The sequence below is a fragment of the Pelophylax lessonae genome (genome assembly GCF_965119305.1).
Source record: "Pelophylax lessonae genome assembly, chromosome: 4".
NCBI classification, from domain to species: domain Eukaryota; kingdom Metazoa; phylum Chordata; class Amphibia; order Anura; family Ranidae; genus Pelophylax; species Pelophylax lessonae.
The window spans coordinates 478,888,323-478,906,312 of record NC_138771.1 but is presented as its reverse complement, the minus strand read 5'-3'; the positions used below and the strand labels follow the sequence as shown (position 1 = coordinate 478,906,312).

General features: G+C 45.2%; 1 protein-coding gene across 1 annotated transcript in view; it reads left to right on the top strand.

Moving 5' to 3' along the window:
* The first annotated feature begins 15,796 nt into the window (after positions 1–15,796).
* Positions 15,797–17,990, top strand: part of BPGM (bisphosphoglycerate mutase) — a 33,602-nt gene continuing 31,408 nt past the window's right edge. Inside the window, exon 1 of the mRNA XM_082254261.1 lies at positions 15,797–16,076. The gene's annotated coding sequence lies outside the window, so the exon portion shown is untranslated. The remainder of the gene's footprint in view (positions 16,077–17,990) is intronic.

Genomic DNA, 17,990 nt, shown 5'->3' with positions numbered 1-17,990 from the left:
TCCTGCCCACACTGCCCCCCTTTATTGCTACACCCCTTTTAACCCTACACCCCCCTTCCTATACACACTGCCCCCCTTTAACCCTACACCCCCCTTCCTGTACACACTGCCCCCCTCTCTAGAGGTGACATCCACCGGGGATAAGGAGGTGACAGGAGAAAAATGTGGCACTGGCCATGGCTGCGCCCTAGGTGGCAGTACGCCCTAGGCGGCTGCCTAGTTCGCCTAGTGGTAGCACCGCTCCTGCTCCTATTCCCTGCTCTCCTCCTCTTACAGAGTCACTGCTCCTACCCTCTGCTCTCCTTCTACAGAGTTTCTGCTCCTACTCCCTGCTCTTCTCCTACAGTCACTGCTCCTACACCTCACACTCCTTTTACAGATTTATTACTGTTACTCCCCCCTTAGTTCCTACAGTCATTGCTCCTACTTCTTGCCCTCCCCCTACAGAGGTTCTGCTCCTACTCCCTGCTCTCCTCTTACAGAGGCACTGCTCCTACTCACTGATGCTATCATTATGTCAATTTCTTTGGTTTGAAGTTTCTAAAAATTTAGTCCAGACCTGCTTCTTGAATGGATTCCCAGATGTAATAAACAGATTTACTTTACTGCTTATGAAATGAACAAAAGAATAATGCAAAGCAAAGTTTATTTAAACTGATAAGTATATTGCATATTTAGAAGTATAATTATATATACATTCTATGTTCATCAGTCAATGTGGTCATAGTGGATATGCTACATATACACATATATACAGTAAATGCAAACACACACATATATATATATATACATTCACCGGCCACTTTATTGGGTACACCTGTTCAATTGCTTGGAAACACAAATTGCTTATCAGCCAATCACATGGCAGCACCTCAATGCATTTAGGCATCTAGACATGGTGAAGGTGACTTGCTGAAGTTCAAACCGAGCATCAGAATGGGCAAGAAAGAGGGTTTAAGTGACTTTGAATGTGGCATGGTTGTTGTTGCCAAACAGGCTGGTCTGAGTATTTCAAAAACTGCTGTTCTTCTGGGATTTTCACACACAACCATCTCTATGGTTTACAGAGAATGGTCCGAAAAAGAGAAAATATCCAGTGAGCAGCAGTTGTGTGAAGAAAAAAGCCTTGTTGATGTCAGAGGTGAATGGACAGACTGTTTCAAGATGATAGAAATGCAACAGTAACTCAAATAACAGCTCATTACAACCAAGGTATGCAGATTGCCATCTCTGAATGCACAACACATCAAACCTTGAAGCAGATGGGCTACAGCATCAGAAGACCACACCGGTTGCCACTCCTGTCAGCTAAGAACCGAAAACTGAGGCTACACAGGCTCACCAAAATTGGGCAATAGAAGATTGGAAAAACGTTGCCTGATGAGTCTCAGTTTCAGCTGCGACATTGATGATAGGGTCAGAATTTGGCATAAACTACATGAAAGCATGGATCCATCCTGCCTTGTGTCAACAGTTCAGGCTGCTGCTGGTGGTGTAATGATGTGGGGGATATTTTCTTGGCACACTTTGGGCCCCCTTAGTACCAATTGAGCATCATTTAAACGCCACGGCCTACCTGAGTGTTGTTGCTGACCATGTCCATCCCTTTATAACTACAGTGTACCCATCTTCTGATGGCTCCTTCCAGCAGGATAATGCACCATGTCACAAAGCTCAAATCATCTCACCACTGGTTTCTTGAACATGACAATGAGGTCACTGTACTCCAATGGCCTCCACAGTCACCAGATCTCCATCCAATAGAGCAGTGCTCCCCGACCTTTTTATCGCCGCGGACCGGTCAACGTTTGATAATTTTTCTGTGGCCCGCTGAGGGGGGGGGGGGGTGCGGGCGACGGTCAAGTCAGAGTGCCCACAGCATGCCCCCAATCAATGCACAGTGGCCACAGCATGCCCCCAATCAATGCACAGTGCCCACAGCATGCCCCCAATCAATGTACAGTGCCCACAGCATGCCCCCAATCAATGCACAGTGGCCACAGCATGCCCCCAATCAATGCTCAGTGCCCACAGCATGCCCCCAATCAATGTACAGTGCCCACAGCATGCCCCCAATCAATGCACAGTGCCCACAGAATGCCCCCAATCAATGCTCAGTGCCCACAGCATGCCCCCAATCAATGCAGAGATGCCAGCGTTTCCCCCGAGACCAGTGCACTTACCTCACGGCAGCTTCTCTTCAGTCCCCGGGTGTCCTTGAGTCCTCAGTCCTCCCGCCTCCTCCTCAGCCAATGGCATGGGTTTTGCCTTTCGGCCAATCAGGAAGCGGGAGGACCCGCTCCCTGATTGGCCAGGAGGAGGATCGGTGGGACAATAGCGAATTTTCATTCGCTATTGTCACACAATGGGCGGGCTCGGTCACAGAGTGCTTTGTGCCCCGGCCGCCCGCCACAGTAAAATAGTTTAAACTTCCTCGGGCGGCCCGGTACCGTTTGCTCCACGGACCGGTACCGGTCCGCGGCCCGGGGGTTGGGGAACACTGCAATAGAGCACCTTTGGGATTCCCATCAAGAATGTGCAAACAACAAATCTGCAGCTATGTGATGCTATAAAGTCAATATGGATCAAAATCTCTGAGGAATGTTTCCAACACCTTGTTGAATCTATGCCATAAAGATTTAAGGCAGTTCTGAAGGCAAAAGGGGGTCCAACCAGGTACTAGCAAGGTCAGTGTACCTAAAAAAGTGGCCAGTGAGTGTATATATACATGCATATACTGTATATTATCATGTACTTAGAAATCCATGTTTTGATACACTATATGGAAATCTTTGTATTGCTCTTTCATCTTTTATACATTCTTATAGCATGCATAATCATTTAAAAGACTGAATGTTTGTGCACATGAAATTTCTAGTTCTTGATGAAATGTTTCCTAGCACATGCACATATCATAAAGTATGTTTCCTGAGTAAGAACCACAGTAACAGAATTTTGTTAGTTTAGATAACGAACAAGACATATTTTCCATCTTTATCATCATTCTTTTCTTGTCACGGCGGGCAAAAATACTGTAATTATCAGTTTCTCCTTTATAAACTATTAAAAAATCAAATGAACTTGACAAAAATGAGCATTTTCAAATGAAATTCTAATCAAGTATGGCCAGCTTTAAATAGATTATAAAGGCTGTAGTTAAAAAAAAAAAAAAAAAAATGCACATGCGCAGATCCTCTTTATGCACCATGTCCGTTCAAATCATCTCAAACTGTTTTTTTGAACATGAAATAAGTTCACTGTATTCCAATGGCCTCCACAGTCACCAGAACTCAATCCAGTACTGCACCTTTGCACATGCGCAGATCCTCTTCTTTTTGGGTCCCCCACTGGTGGTCCTGGCTCCTCCCCCCTGAAAAAGTGCCCCCAATAGCAAGCCTCTTGCTATGAGGGCACTCGGACAGGCTAGCTCCCAAGTCACACTCTTGTGAATGGACATTGTCCATTCAACAAAAAAACCCTCTCGGCCCTCCCCCCTAAACGCTCCGCATTGGCTCACTGGCTGGGATTGACAGCAGCAGGAGCCAATGTCTCCCACTCCCACTCCCACTATGGAGGTCATTGGAGTAGAGTGAATTCATTGTCATGTTCAATGTCTACCAGTGTGAGCCAATGAAGAGAAAGAGACCCAGGAGAGCAGCTGCTCTTGTGCACATCGCTGGATCAAGATGGGGCTCAGGTAAGTATAAGGGGGGCTGGGGGGAGCTGAGCCCAGAAGGTTTTTTTATGCATGAAGTTAAAAAACCTGCTGCCTTTAGAACCACTTTAAAGCAGAACTAAACCCACTGATTAACTGTTTCCTAATACAGTTTCATTCAAGGCACACTATGAATGTTGCCATTGTTGCTTGTGTTCCCAACTGTTAAGCTATCAAATGGCTGGTTTCATAATAGATCACATGTGCTGCACCACGGCAACTACAGATCAAACAGAGGCTAAGATGGCAGCTTCCTTGGCTGTAAAGGATAGGAGGGTGTAGGTCTATTTTAAGGTGCCACTGTTCCCCCTCCATTGTAGCACTACCTGCGCTCCTCGAGTGTGGCCTGTTTACTCACTGTCAGCTTTCCTTTGCCCTGTGCACCCACTTCCACATACTGCACAATCCTGTACAGGTTTCCAATGGCACCCACACACACGGGGGGTTTGCTGTTGAGAGTGTACAATGTTAGTTCACCTTTTCATTTTTTTCTGAAATACACTATATTTGGCCATACACTATACGAAAAATCGTCCCAAATTAGGTCATTTGGACAGTTCGTTCGGTTTTCGGCCAGTTAATGGGCACAAATCGGTAACCGGTTGTGACGTTTTTGAGCAGAAAAAATGAAGGACAAGTTTGGAAATTTTCTGCCTAATGAACAATAAAATGAAAGATTAAATGAAAAAGATAAAAGCGGAATTCCACCCATTTTTTTCATCTTTTAATGTGTATTTTATGCATTTCCAAATGTCTATTTAAATTTTTTTTTTTTTTTTGCAAAAAAATACCTTTTTTCTTCTTTTGTCTGCTGCACTTCCTGGTGCCTCTGCCTAGGCGATTACGTCACTAGGCGATTTGCAAGGACTCCTGGGATAGCGGCTTCTTGTATCCCAGGAGTCCTTGCGAATCGCCTAGAGACGAAATCTCGCGCTATTTCCAAAACAGAAATGACGTGCATGTGAGGACTGGGATTGCATGATTGACATGTTGCTATGGCAACGTATCAGGAGGAAGGAGCTCCCTGACATTACTGCTCAGGAGCGAGAACGGGAGGTGTATGCTGGGTAGCCAGCTGCACCTAATCCCCGGAAATAAGATACTAGATGGCTTCAGATGCCCACAGTAGACATGGAGCCTGCCAGCTTCCGAGATCAAGGTAGTTGTTCTTTATTTAAACTGAAGCAAAAAGGAATATACTATAGACACTAGCTAAATGTGGCATATGAAGTTGATCAAATTACAGCAGAGTTTAAAAAAAAAAATTTGATTTGGGGACTGTAACTCCACTTTAATGTGTTTCCCGTCCCAACTGTTTGCACGAGGTATATATGAAAAAACCAACAAAAAATTTATTCATTTATGTCCATTAAATGATTTATCGATCACTACATGATGGCACTCTCATTTGCTCTAACGGCCGAGTGTTCGTTTTGCGAAAATTAGTTTGAACAATTTTTCGTATAGTGTATGGCCAGCATTAGACTGTAAACTGACTGTCACTTAAAATGGTATTAAAGCGGAGTTCCGGGCACAGAAGTCATTTTTTAACAAACATACCCCCGGGACAGTCAGGGCTAGCACATTCCACAATGGCTAGCCTCTGATCTGTCCCGGTTCGCACTTACCTTTTAGAAGAAATACTTACTTATAAAATTTCTTCCACAGCGTTTCCATCTCTCTTGTGGGCAGCTGAAGCCGGCGCGGTCCTCTTCTGTGTCTTCTTCCGCGTCTTCTTGTCCCAGAATGCGCCTGCACCGGCCCCTCTCGTCACTTCCGGTGCGGCGACGCATTCCTAAACAGCTTCTGGGCATGCCCAGAAGCTGTTTAGCAGGGGAATGCGGCGTCGCCCGGAAGTGACGAGCGGGGCCGGTGCCGTCGCATTGATTCCTGGGAGCGATGACGTTCAGCTCCCAGGAATCATCGCAGCGCAGGAAGTGAGAGCGGAGCCGCGGCGCTGAGGGAGGAAGTACCCTGAGGTGAGTATTTACGATCGTCAATTACAAGGTGAGTTTTTAAAAAAAAAAAACCTAACTATCCAATTCCTTTTCAGGTTATGCTGAACTAGCGGACGGGCACAAAAAAAAAATATCGATTTTGTGCCCGGAACTCCGCTTTAAACCCAAAAGCAAACATTTATTATATTGCAGCTTACTGGTGGCAATACACTATAGGAAAAAAATTGGCCAGAATTTGGACAGTTTGTTTGTTTTTCGGCCAGTTAATGGGCACAAATCGGTAATCAGTTGTGACGTTTTTAAGCCAAAAAAACCAAGGGCAAGTTGGAAATTTTCCACCAAATTAACGATAAATTGAAAGGTTAATGTGTTTCCCGTCCAAACTGTTTGCACTAGGTATATGTGAAAAAAACAAACAAAAAAATGGATTGATTTTTGTCCATTGAATGATTTATCGATCATTACATGATTGCATGATCATCTGCTTTCACAGCTGAATGTTCGTTTTTTCGAAAATGAGTTTGAACGATTTTTCGTATTGTGTAGATGCATTCTTTTGTTTTTTTCTTTTTGTTGTTGTTTTTTTTTAGGCTTTCTTTCCTTTATTTTCACCTGGTGATCCTGCCAGTAAGGCCCCTTTCACACTTGGAGTCCGTCGGCAGACTCAGTTTTTCTTATGCCCCATACACACATGCAGATTATCTGCAGACTTTTGTCTGCAGACTTACCAAAACCATATAATATGAGGTCAAACCTAAACATTTTCAATTTGTATGCAATCCGGCAGGCCCTTGCACTACATAGAAAAGGTAAGTCTGCAGACAAAAGTCTGCAGATAATCTGCACGTGTGTATGGGGCATTAGCCGGGGATCGATCTGCCGATCCACCTGCTGAGCAGGCGGATGGCAGCTCTGTCTCCGCGTTGTGTGCGGAGACAGAGCTGTCAGGTCCCGCTCTTCTCTATGGGGGAATCAGATGAGAACGGACCGCCTGTCCGTTCTCATCTGATCCCATCCGATCCGCTGGACGGATGTAAAATAGGGTTTCCATCCATTTGAGGGACCGGATCGGATGTCAGCGGACATGTCTTCGCTGACATCCGATGCCCCATAGAGATGCATGGGGCATCCATTCAGATCCGCCTGAAAATCTGACAGGCAGATCTGAACAGTCCGCAAGTGTGAAAGGGGCCTTTGTCTACTGTTTTTCATCAGAACAAGCTGTCCTAAAAATATAGCAATTAGAGGGATGGGACAAAACGTTTACCAATGACAGGTGCTTAGAATGATCAGCTTTTTTTAATTGTGTAAAACTTTTATTCCAAAAGGAAAATAAAAATGTTGCTGTAACTGTTTGTATAACTGCAGTGTGAGCTAAAAATTAAAATTTGGCTTTGATCTAAATCTGCTAGTATATCTAACACTCCCCTCCCCCCAAACTGATAATGCTGCTGTCCAAATGTGCCCCCTGTGCTCCTTCATCCAGAGAGTCTGATACAGGAGGTGTGTTACTGGCTAGATCACCAGGTGAAAACAGGGAGAGAAAAAAAGCACAAAAAAGTTGAGATTTAGAGATTATAAATATAAAGACCTTGTATCTTGTATGTATACAATGTATTATACTTGTATAATGTACTCTGTATACACTGTATCTTTTTCACCAAAGAGTACAGGGACAGGCTGTACACTGGCTGATCGCAGTTATAGCCAATCACAGCCAGGTTATCGGAGCGATCATGTGATTGAGAGATGGTCCTCTCAGGCTCCCAAACATTAGTTTAGATCTGGAGCTGTAGGTGACAGCTCAGTCTCTGTGCTGGGAGTCTGCTGTGCAGCTCACCCTCAGCATAACCACTTGCTTACTGGGCACTATCCTACCCACCCAGGCCAACTTTCAGCGCTATTTCACTTTGAATGGCAATTGCACGCTCATGCAATAGTGTACCCAAACTATATTGTTATCATGTTTTTGAGACATATAGAGCTTTCTTTTGATGGCATTTATTGCCACTGGGTTTTTTATTTTTTGCTAAGCTAATAAGAAAAGGCCGAAACTTAAAAAAAAAAAAAAATGTTTTCTGCTATAAAATTTGGTAAATAAGTAATTTTTCTCCTTCACTGATGCGAGGTGATGAGGCTGCACTGTTGGGCACTGATAGGCTGCACTGATGGGCACTGATGAAGCGGCACTGGTGGGCACTGAGGAGAAGGTACCCATTAGGCTGCACTGATATGCGGCACTGATGGGCACTGATAGGCGGCACTGATGGACACTGATAGGCAACAATGATAGGCATCACTGACAGGCGGCACTGATAGACACTGAAAAGCATCACTGATAGGCACTAATTGGCAGCACTGGTGGGCACTGATATGCAGCACTAGTGGGCACTGATGGGCATCACTGACAGGCGGCACTGATAGACACTGAAAGGCATCACTGATAGGCACTGATTGGCAGCACTGGTGGGCACTGATATGCAGCACTAGTGGGCACTGATGGGCATCACTGACAGGCGGCACTGATAGACACTGAAAGGCATCACTGATAGGCACTGATTGGCAGCACTGATGGTAACTGATTGGCAGCACTGGTGGGCACTGATTGGCAGCACTGGTGGGCACTGACAGGCAACAATGATAGGCATCACTGACAGGCGGCACTGATAGACACTGAAAGGCATCACTGATAGGCACTGATTGGCAGCACTGGTGGGCACTGTTGGGGCCTGGAATGATAATCAGGACACTGATGATCAGAGCCCTGATTACCAATGTAGATGTCCCATATGTGGATTTGCAGGGTATCGGCTCTCTTTTGTCAGTGTGAGGAGAGGATTGTCGATAATCGCCAAGTCCTGTTTACATTGTAATCAGCTGTGAGTGGACACAGCTGATCACGTGATAAAAAGCCACCGTGATTGGCTCTTTACCCTGATCCTTCGGACATAGCGATCAAAGAGCAGTGCTGATGCACGCTGCAATGTCATATGACAGCCTTCTGGCAAAGTGCGACCGCGCTGTAGCAATCATTTGGTTATAGCTCATTCATGAAAGGCTTAAACACAGGTATGCACATACAGTATGTGGCCCCACAGAAGAAGACCCTCTTCGATGAGGCTGCATATGCTTAGCCTTGGACAGTCTGTTCCCAGGGCAGATCATTCATAGGTAATCACTGAGGGAATAGCTGTGGAAGCCGTCAGCTTCGCTTTGCTTTCAGTGAAGCATCCTGCCCACAGCTAATCACAGGGGACCTCTGCTGGCTGGGTCTTCTGCAGCTAATTCCATGTAGCCACATTTGCAAGTGTGGATGGTGCCTTAATAGATTTCCCCTGCAGTACTTTTTTTCTTCCACTAGATGTTCTCCATTTGATGACCAGAATCATTCATCCCACTTAGTCTGAGCCCAGGTTTTCCTGAACTTGTCCTAGCTTGTGATGAGCTCATCTCTCTGTCATCCTGATCTCTCCTCCTGTCAGCATGCTTCTTGTCAGTACATGAACTTATTGGCTCTTTGTTCTGCTTCTTCCTCTCATGCTCCAGCCCTGTTGTACAGGAACTGCAGGAGACTGATACCAGGTCACACCGGTGCGCCTTGTGTAGAGGACAGTGCAATGTGCAGTGTTTACTTTTTTAACTTTATTGAAATGTTACAAAATGACATTTCTTTCAATCATATGCGCAATGTTGTTGTTGCACTGAGTTAGGGCTTGTTCACATTAGCATTTGGGGGACAGTAAAACCCTGTGCTTTTCCTTCCTGGCAACCACTATTCCCCTTCAGGGCCAGGACAAGAACATCCAGTTCATAGGGTAAAGATGCAAAATTGTGCCCACCCCCCTTTATTATGTGCAAGCTTATGAGGAGGAGGGAGAGAGAGCACTGCCTGCACCTCCAACCTGGCTCTCTCCTCCTCTCCGTGCACCACTAGGGCTGACAGAAGTAGTGATGCCACTGTCCCTACTCCTGTCAGCCTTATAGTAAAAGGAACTTGCGGCACCCCTATCCCTACATTACATGCTGCGACCAGGGCAGCCGACTCTTCTGCCCACCCCTTGTTCCAGCCCTATTCCCTTTAGCTGCAGAGGGTATATATGTCACGGCAGAAATTATATTACCTCTTTTGCTTTTAACTGGTGTAGCACCTGCTGAATGTGACCCATTCGATTGAATAGGTCAGCCTATACCTTTAGCAGAGAAACAGTGCCAAAGCATAATGTTTCCACTTCCGTGCTTGACTGTAGTGATGGTGTCCTTAGGGTCATAATCAGCATTTTTCCTCCTCCAAACACGTGAGTTGGGGTATTGCCAAAGAGCTAAATTTTGGTCTCATCTGACCACAGCACTTTCTTCCAATCCTTCTCTGAATCATTTAGATGTTGACTGGCAAACCTCTTGAGATGTGGAACCTTGCGGGCGCTGCAGGGTTTCAATCCATGATGGCGTATTGTGTTACCAATGGTTTGTTTGGTGATTGTGGTCCCAACTGCATTGAGGGAATTCACAAGCTCCTCCTGTGTAGTTCCGGGCTGATCCCTCACTTTCTCATGATCGCCCTTACCCCATGAGGCCAAACCTTGCACGGAGCTCCAAACCGAGGGCGATTGATGGGTATTTTGTGTTTTTTTTCTATTTGCAAATAATCACTCCAACAGTTGTCTCCTTCTCACTAAGCTTCTTGCTGATGGTCTTGTAGCCCATTCCAGCCTTGTGCAGGTCTAAAATCTTGTCCCTGACGTCCTTTGACAGTTCTTTGGTCTTGCCCATGCCATGATGGTGGGGTTGAATGGAAGAAAGATGGACAGGTGTCCTTTATACACATAATGAGTTGTCGTTAGGAGCACCTTCTTAACCACTTAAGCCCCGGAGGATTTGGCTGCTCACCAGCCAAGACCAGGCCCTATTTTGCGATTCGGCACTGCGTGACTTTAACGGACAATTGCGCGGTTGTGCGACCCTGTACCCAAATTAAATTGACGTCCTTTTTTTCCCACAAACAGAGCTTTCTTTTGGTGGTATTTGATCACCTGTGCGATTTTTATTTTTTGAGCTATAAACAAAAAAAGAGCGACAATTTTGAAAAATTAACAATATTTTTCACATTTTTTATATGAAATTCTCAAACAAAAATGTAAAATTCTAAATTTTTTAACATTTTAGGCCAATTTGTTTTCTGCTACATATTTTTGGTAAAAAAAAATTGCAATAAGCGTATTTTGATTGCTTTGTGCAAAAGTTATTGCGTTTACCAACTACGGGAAAGATTTATATCATTTTTATTGTTTTTTTTTTGCAGGACTGCGACATAGCAGCGGACAGATCGGACCCCTGACAGACATTTTTGACACTTTTGGGAGTACCAGTGACATTACTACAGTAATCAATGCTATAAATATGCACTGGTACTGTAAAAATGACACTGTCAGGGAAGGGGTTAACTTTATTGGTGATCAAGGGGTTAAGTGTGTCCCTAGGGGTGTAATTCTAACTGTGGGGGGGCGTGGCTTGTGATGTAACCACAGAGACATACGATCCTACATAGCAGGATCGCATAGCCTCTGTACTTACATCAGGGAGAATGACAGACGGCTGTGTTTACATCAGCCGTCCGTCCTTCTCCCTCTCCTGCGGGAGATTGCGAGTGGCCGGCGACATCGGAGCCGCCGGTCACACGCGCGGGGATCTCAGCAAACGAGAATTGGCAGCACTCCAGGTTGAGTCAAAATCCAGATTTATTGACTGGACATCCAAATATGACAATCGTGACAAGGTAGACGCGTTTCACACACTGACTGTGTGCTTAATCATTACCTTGTCACGATTGTCATATTTGGATGTCCAGTCAATAAATCTGGATTTTGGCAAGTGGTTAAATTGACTTAAAAGACAAATCTGTGTACCACATGAGCGCATACTGTAGCCAATCTGTGGGAGCCAGAATTATTGTTGGTTGGTAGGGGATCAAATACTTATTTTACTCACTGAACTGCAACTCAATTTATAACATTTGTATCGTGTGTTTCTTCTGGATTTGTGGTTGATATTCTGTCTCATTTAAAATACACCTATGATAACAATTATAGATTCTTTATTACTTTGTAAGTGGGCAAACGTAAAAAATCTGCAGGGGATCAAATAATTATTTTCTGCACTGTATGTGGATGCAACACACTAGTACAGTGATAATGGGGTTAAAGCAGGCTGGGGGTGGCAATACAACGCCTCCTCGCTGCTTGCCAAATACTCTCTGAAGAACGATCTAAACACAGATTACTCTTCAGAAACCAAACTCATGTAAACGAGCCCTACAAATGCAGACATACACACGTAAGGTTTGAGCAGCTGTGTGGCTGTGTGCTGAGTCTGGGTTGGCCAATACTGATTAATGCAGCTCCCTTAATGATTTATAGAGGATTAAAGAGCTGGGTTGGTTTTGTCTTTTTATAATCAACCATTTGTACTTTTTATATACTCTCTTGGTATAATATTAGTTTTTGTGTCCAGATACACCACTTTATTAGGTACACCTTGCTAGTACCGGGTTGGACCCACTTTTGCCTTCAGAACTGCTTTAATTCTTCATGGCATAGATTCAACAAGGTGTTGGAAACATTCCTCAGAGATTTTGGTCCATATTGACATGATAGCACCACTCAGTTGAGCAGATTTGTCAGGTGCACATGCATGATGCCAATCTCCCGTTCAACAAAATCGCAAAGGTGCGCTCTTGGATTAAGATCTAGTGACTGGGGAGGCCATTGGAGTACAGTGACCTCAGGCTCATTGCCATGGTCAAGAAGCCAGTTTGAGATGACATGGTGTATTATCCTGCTGGAAGGAGCCACACAGAAGATGGGTACACTGAAGTCATAAAGGGATGGACATGGTCAGCATCAATACTCAGGTAGGCCGTGGCATTTAAACGAAGCTCAATTGGGACTAAAGAGCCTAAAGTATGCCAAGAACATATGCCCCACACCAATACACCACCCCCACCAGCGTGAACCATTGATATAAGGCAGGATGGATCCATGCTTTCATGTTCTTTACGCAAAATTCTGACTCTACCATCTGAATGTCACAGCTGAAATCGAGATTCATCAGACCAGGCAACATTTTTCCAATCTTCTATTGTCCAATTATGGTGAGCCTGTGCGAATTGTAGCCTTAAGCCCCGTACACACGTACCGATGGTCGGCTTACAAATGTTCCTCTTTTCTCCCCGGGATGTCGGTGTCTGCTGAAAAGTGCAAAGACAGCACAAGGACAGCACAAGAATTTTGTCCGCCGACTGCAGAAGTGATGTCATGTAATGGTTAACTTTCCCTGTGTTTTCTATTTTCTGAGCATGCCCAGTCTTGCAAATCTGCGTTCTGTCGGCCGAATTGTGTACTGACAGGCGAACAATCGTCCGTTCTGGTGTCGGCATACAAATATTTTCATGTTTGCACGAAAGACTTTTGTCCGCGGATTGTGCGCAGACATCTGTCGGAGGCACCATACTAACACGCGTACAATCGGCAGATCCTTCGTCCACCGAGGTTTGTATGCCGACGATCGGTACGTGTGTACGGGCCTTTAGTTTCCTGTTCTTAGCTGACAGGAGTGGCACCTGGTGTAGTTTTCTGTTGCTGATATGAGATGGTATTCTGCATACTTTGGTTGTAATGAGTGATTATTTGAGTTACTGTTGCCTTTCTATCATCTGGAACCAGTCTGTCCATTCTCCTCTGACCTCTGACATCAACAAGGCATTTTCATCCAAACAACTGCCGCTCACTGGATATTTTCACATTTTCAGACCATTCTCTGTAAACCCTAGAGATGGTTGTGAGTGAAAATCACAGTAGATCAGCAGTTTTTGAAATACTCAGACCAGCCCGTCTGGCACCAACAACCATGCCATGTTCAAAGTCACCTAAATTCCCTTTCTTTCCCATTCTGATGCTCGGTTTGAACTTCAGCAAGTCATCTTCAAGACGTCTAGATGCCTAAATGCATTGAGTTGCTGCCGTGTGATTGGCTGATTAGTAATTTGTATTACCAATCCAGGGCTGCTGTTAGAAATTACAGGGCCTCATACAGCCTACTTGACAGGACCCCCTTCCCCCATCTGAAGGACATAGATTTATCAGTCCCTTTCTCTGTAGCCTGAACAGATGATGGAATAGGAAGCACTCCCAGGCTTCCTGCTCATTCACAAACTAAAGCATAGTAAACACAGTTAACTATGCTTTACTGGTGATTGGGACACCGGAGTGATTGGTAATGATCGCTCACTGTGTTCATTCAGGAAGGGAAGGGGCCAGTAAATAGCATTTTTGTCAGCTCCTTCCCCCGTTGTCCATCTTGAAACTTCCCTCTGTGTGCCCACAGCAGCTGCCGGTAAAAGAAGCTGGCAGAGCTGTGGGGTAAAAGGGGCACACAGGGGGGCCTAGACAGCAGATGGAAGGGGCGCGTGGGCTAGAACCAATCCCCTTGCAGTGCATGTGCATGAAGAGGGGGGGGAGAAGAGGAGAAGCTTATAGTGCTGCTAGGGGAGGCAGAAGAGGACTGATGCTTGCAATAAGACAGTACAGCCAGCCCTCCTGCTTAACAGGCGACCGGCACCCCCTTTTGAACTAATGGGGCCCGGGCCCAGAACAGAAGAGCTGACTGTACTGCTTTATCAGCAGCCGTATACTAAGCAATTGAACAGGTGTACCTAATTAAGTGGCTGGTGAGTGTATGGCTCCAATTTTTTATGACAACCCTGTACACAGCACTTCCACAATGCTGTATTTATTATGTGGGGAGAGCTTTTACACTACTGAACCATGTGTATGTTCTATAGGCTGCCATGGTAAGAGCAAATGTCCACATTATCTCCATGTTTTAGGACACACACTGTACATAACACTTCCACAATGCTTTATTATAATATGAGGAGAGCTTATACACTACACTACTGAACCATGTGTGAGTTTTATAGGCTGCCATGGTAAGAGCCAATGCCCACATTATCTCCATCTTTTAGGCCACACACTGTACACAGCACTTCCACATTGCTGTATTATAATATGAGGAGAGCTTATACACTACTGAACTATGTTTATGTTCTATAGGCTGTCATGGTAAGGCCAAATGCCCACATTATCTCCATCTTTTAGGACACAGACTGTACACAGCACTTCCACAATGCTGTATTATAATATGAGGAGAGTTTATACACTAATGAGCCATGTGTATGTTCTATATTCTGCCATGGTAAGGCCTAATGCCCACATTATCTCCATCTTTTAGGACACACACTGTATACAGAACTTCCACAATTCTGTATTATAATGTGAGGAGAGTTTATACACTACTGAACCATGTGTAAGTTCTATATTCTGCCATGGTAAGGCCAAATGCCCACATTATCTCCATCTTTTAGGACACACACTGTACACAGCACTTCCACAATGCTGTATTATAATGTGAGATTTTATACACAACTGAGCCATGTGTATGTTCTATAGGCTGCCATGGTTAGGGCAAATGCCCACATTATCTCCATCTTTTAGAACACACACTGTACACAGCACTTCCACAATGCTGTATTATATGAGGAGAGCTTATACACTAATGAACCATGTGTATGTTCTATAGGCTGCCATGGTTAGGGCAAATGCCCACATTATCTCCATCTTTTAGAACACACACTGTACACAGCACTTCCACAATGCTGTATTATATGAGGAGAGCTTATACACTAATGAACCATGTTTATGTTCTATAGGATGCCATGGTAAGAGCCAATGCCCACATTCTCTCCATGTTTTAGGACACACACTGTACACAGCACATCCACAATGCTATATTATAATATGAGAAGAGTTTATACACATATGAACCATGTTTATGTTCTATAGGCTGCCATGGTAAGGGCCAATGCCCACATTATCTCCATCCTTTAGGACACACACACTGTACACAGACAGCACTGTCTCTATGGAGAGTGACACGGACGGTGACGTCAGCAATCCCCCCTTCCTCGTCCCTCACGTCTCCCGTTTAGCTATTGGCCGCGGTCGTTGCCAATCAAGGCGACACGAGGGCGGGACTAGTGCGGGGTGCTAGAGGGAAAAGGTGGCTGTAGGCGGAGGGGAGGGGAGTGTGTGGTGCAGAGCAGACTGCCTCCCCAGCTCAATAATAACATACACATCCATCCAGGGCAGCCCCGCACATGCACACTCCAGGCTGGGGCTGCTGCTGCTGCTGTTCATGAAGTAGAGAGCAGCTGCAAGCTCAGTGAGCTGCTGTGTGCAGGACTGAAGAGCTTTCCTAAAATAGAGCTTGCAAGGGAAGAGAGCCAAGCTTGCTGCCCACCTGCCTTGACCTTTGGAGGAAGCCAGCCTGGACTACACCTGTACTGCTGGGTGAGTACTCAGTGCCTGCTCCTCTCCTTCTCTGACTTTGCCTGTCCTGTCTCAGAGGTACTGTATATAGAGTTCCCCTGGGGAATGCTTACTGTACAATCCATCAATAGATATTTGTCTCCACAGCCTCTGCAATGCAGAAATGTACACTTCAGTCTGCTCTAATTCCTGGCTACATCTGCTGCCTCATACAAGTGTTGACATGCTTTTAAATATGCAGTTTTAATTAAAGGAATGCCAGGTGACTATGCTACGAAGGCTCTTCCTGTGATAGGGTGACAACTGTACCCTGTTTGCTCTTCTACGTTGTCACCCTATCCCATGCACCTCTGGCAGATGCTGTGCTGAGATATGGTCCACTAAACGCCGTTCATGGGCAACAATGTCCCGCCGATGCTGGAGTTTGTGCATGGAGATAGAGGCTGGGGGGGATCAGGAGCATCAGGATGGAGGGGATGTGAAAGATGTATTCGCTCCCGTTCACATCAGTGCAATTTTAACACAACAAATCGCAGCCTATTGCTGGCAGTGGCACCGTCCAAATTGGGGCGATGGGGAATGTGCGGCGCCGCACCGATTTCCATAAAGTAGTTCCTGCTCTACTTTTGGCGACTTCAATAGACATGAACCCGCACAGATGTCTTTCAAGTCGCCCTCAAAGTCGGACTGAGTCTGAATGGTGAAGGCACGATTTCAAAGCCGCGTCAATGTGAACGAGGGTTTATGGTACACAGAGGGAGATTTACTAAAACTGGAGCACTCAGAATCTGGTGCAGCTGGACACAGTAAGGCAATTACCTTCTAACTCCAGCTTGTTTAGTTAGCCCTCATTTACACTGAAGGCGGGGTTTAAAATAGAACTCACACGATTTCAAACTGGCATTTTAGTCCGACTTCGGGGGCAATTTGAGAGACTTCTGTCTGGGTTCATGAACAGATGTCTATTGAAATCGCCCCCTAAGTTGCCAAAAGTAGTGCAGGAACTTCTTTTGTGAATTGGTGCGGTGTTGTACCAAATCGGACGGTGCCATTGCTGGCAATAGGCTCCGATTTGACATGTCAAATCAGCCCGATGTGGACAAGGGCTTAGGGCACTTTCACACAGGCTGTCTGATAAGGTCCACCTGTCAGTTTTTGGGTGGACCTTGCAGTCTCCCCTATGGAGCAGCAGACACACTTGCCCCTATCCAATACGATCCTGACCTCAAAATCCAGACAGATGGTGGTCCTATTTTCCATCTGTCTGGCAGATCGGATTGGGTAAAAACGGACAGGCAGTCCATTTCTATCCGATTTCCCCATAGAGGAGAGCAGGACTGTGTGCACAGCGGAGCGGACAGGACCTGTCATCCGCCTGCTCTGCGCGGATAAGCGGAACGATCCCCCGCTGAGCAAGCGGAATCCGTTGCATGAAGGTGCCTGTGTGAAAGGGGCCTTAAATCCAGCCATACATGGGTCGAAATTCTAAAATAATTTTCTTTGGAAAATTGAAACTAAGGCTGGTCATACATTATACAATTTTCCTTTCGATATACCAAAACTATATAGTATGAGGTCAAACCTCAACCCTTTTAATTAGTATGCAATCAGGAAGGCCCTTGCACTACATAGTTGAAGGTAAAGCTAAAGGGAATTGAATCAAAAATTGTATAATGTATGGTCAGCTTAAGATTTTCGCTTGGCCATCGAATTTGAGCAATCGGGCATGTTGAAAATTTTTTGAAAATATTAACAAATTTCTAATCAATGATGGAAGAATCGGGCGAGAAATATAATCAACAAAGAAATGCACATGAGCTGTGACCTGGATGGAAAAGAAGATTCCCATCCACAAAAAAAAATTATTTTCTGTAGCAACATGAGGTGAAATGGAGTCCCTGTTCACAGTGGTGCGACTTGTCACTCGATTTGACA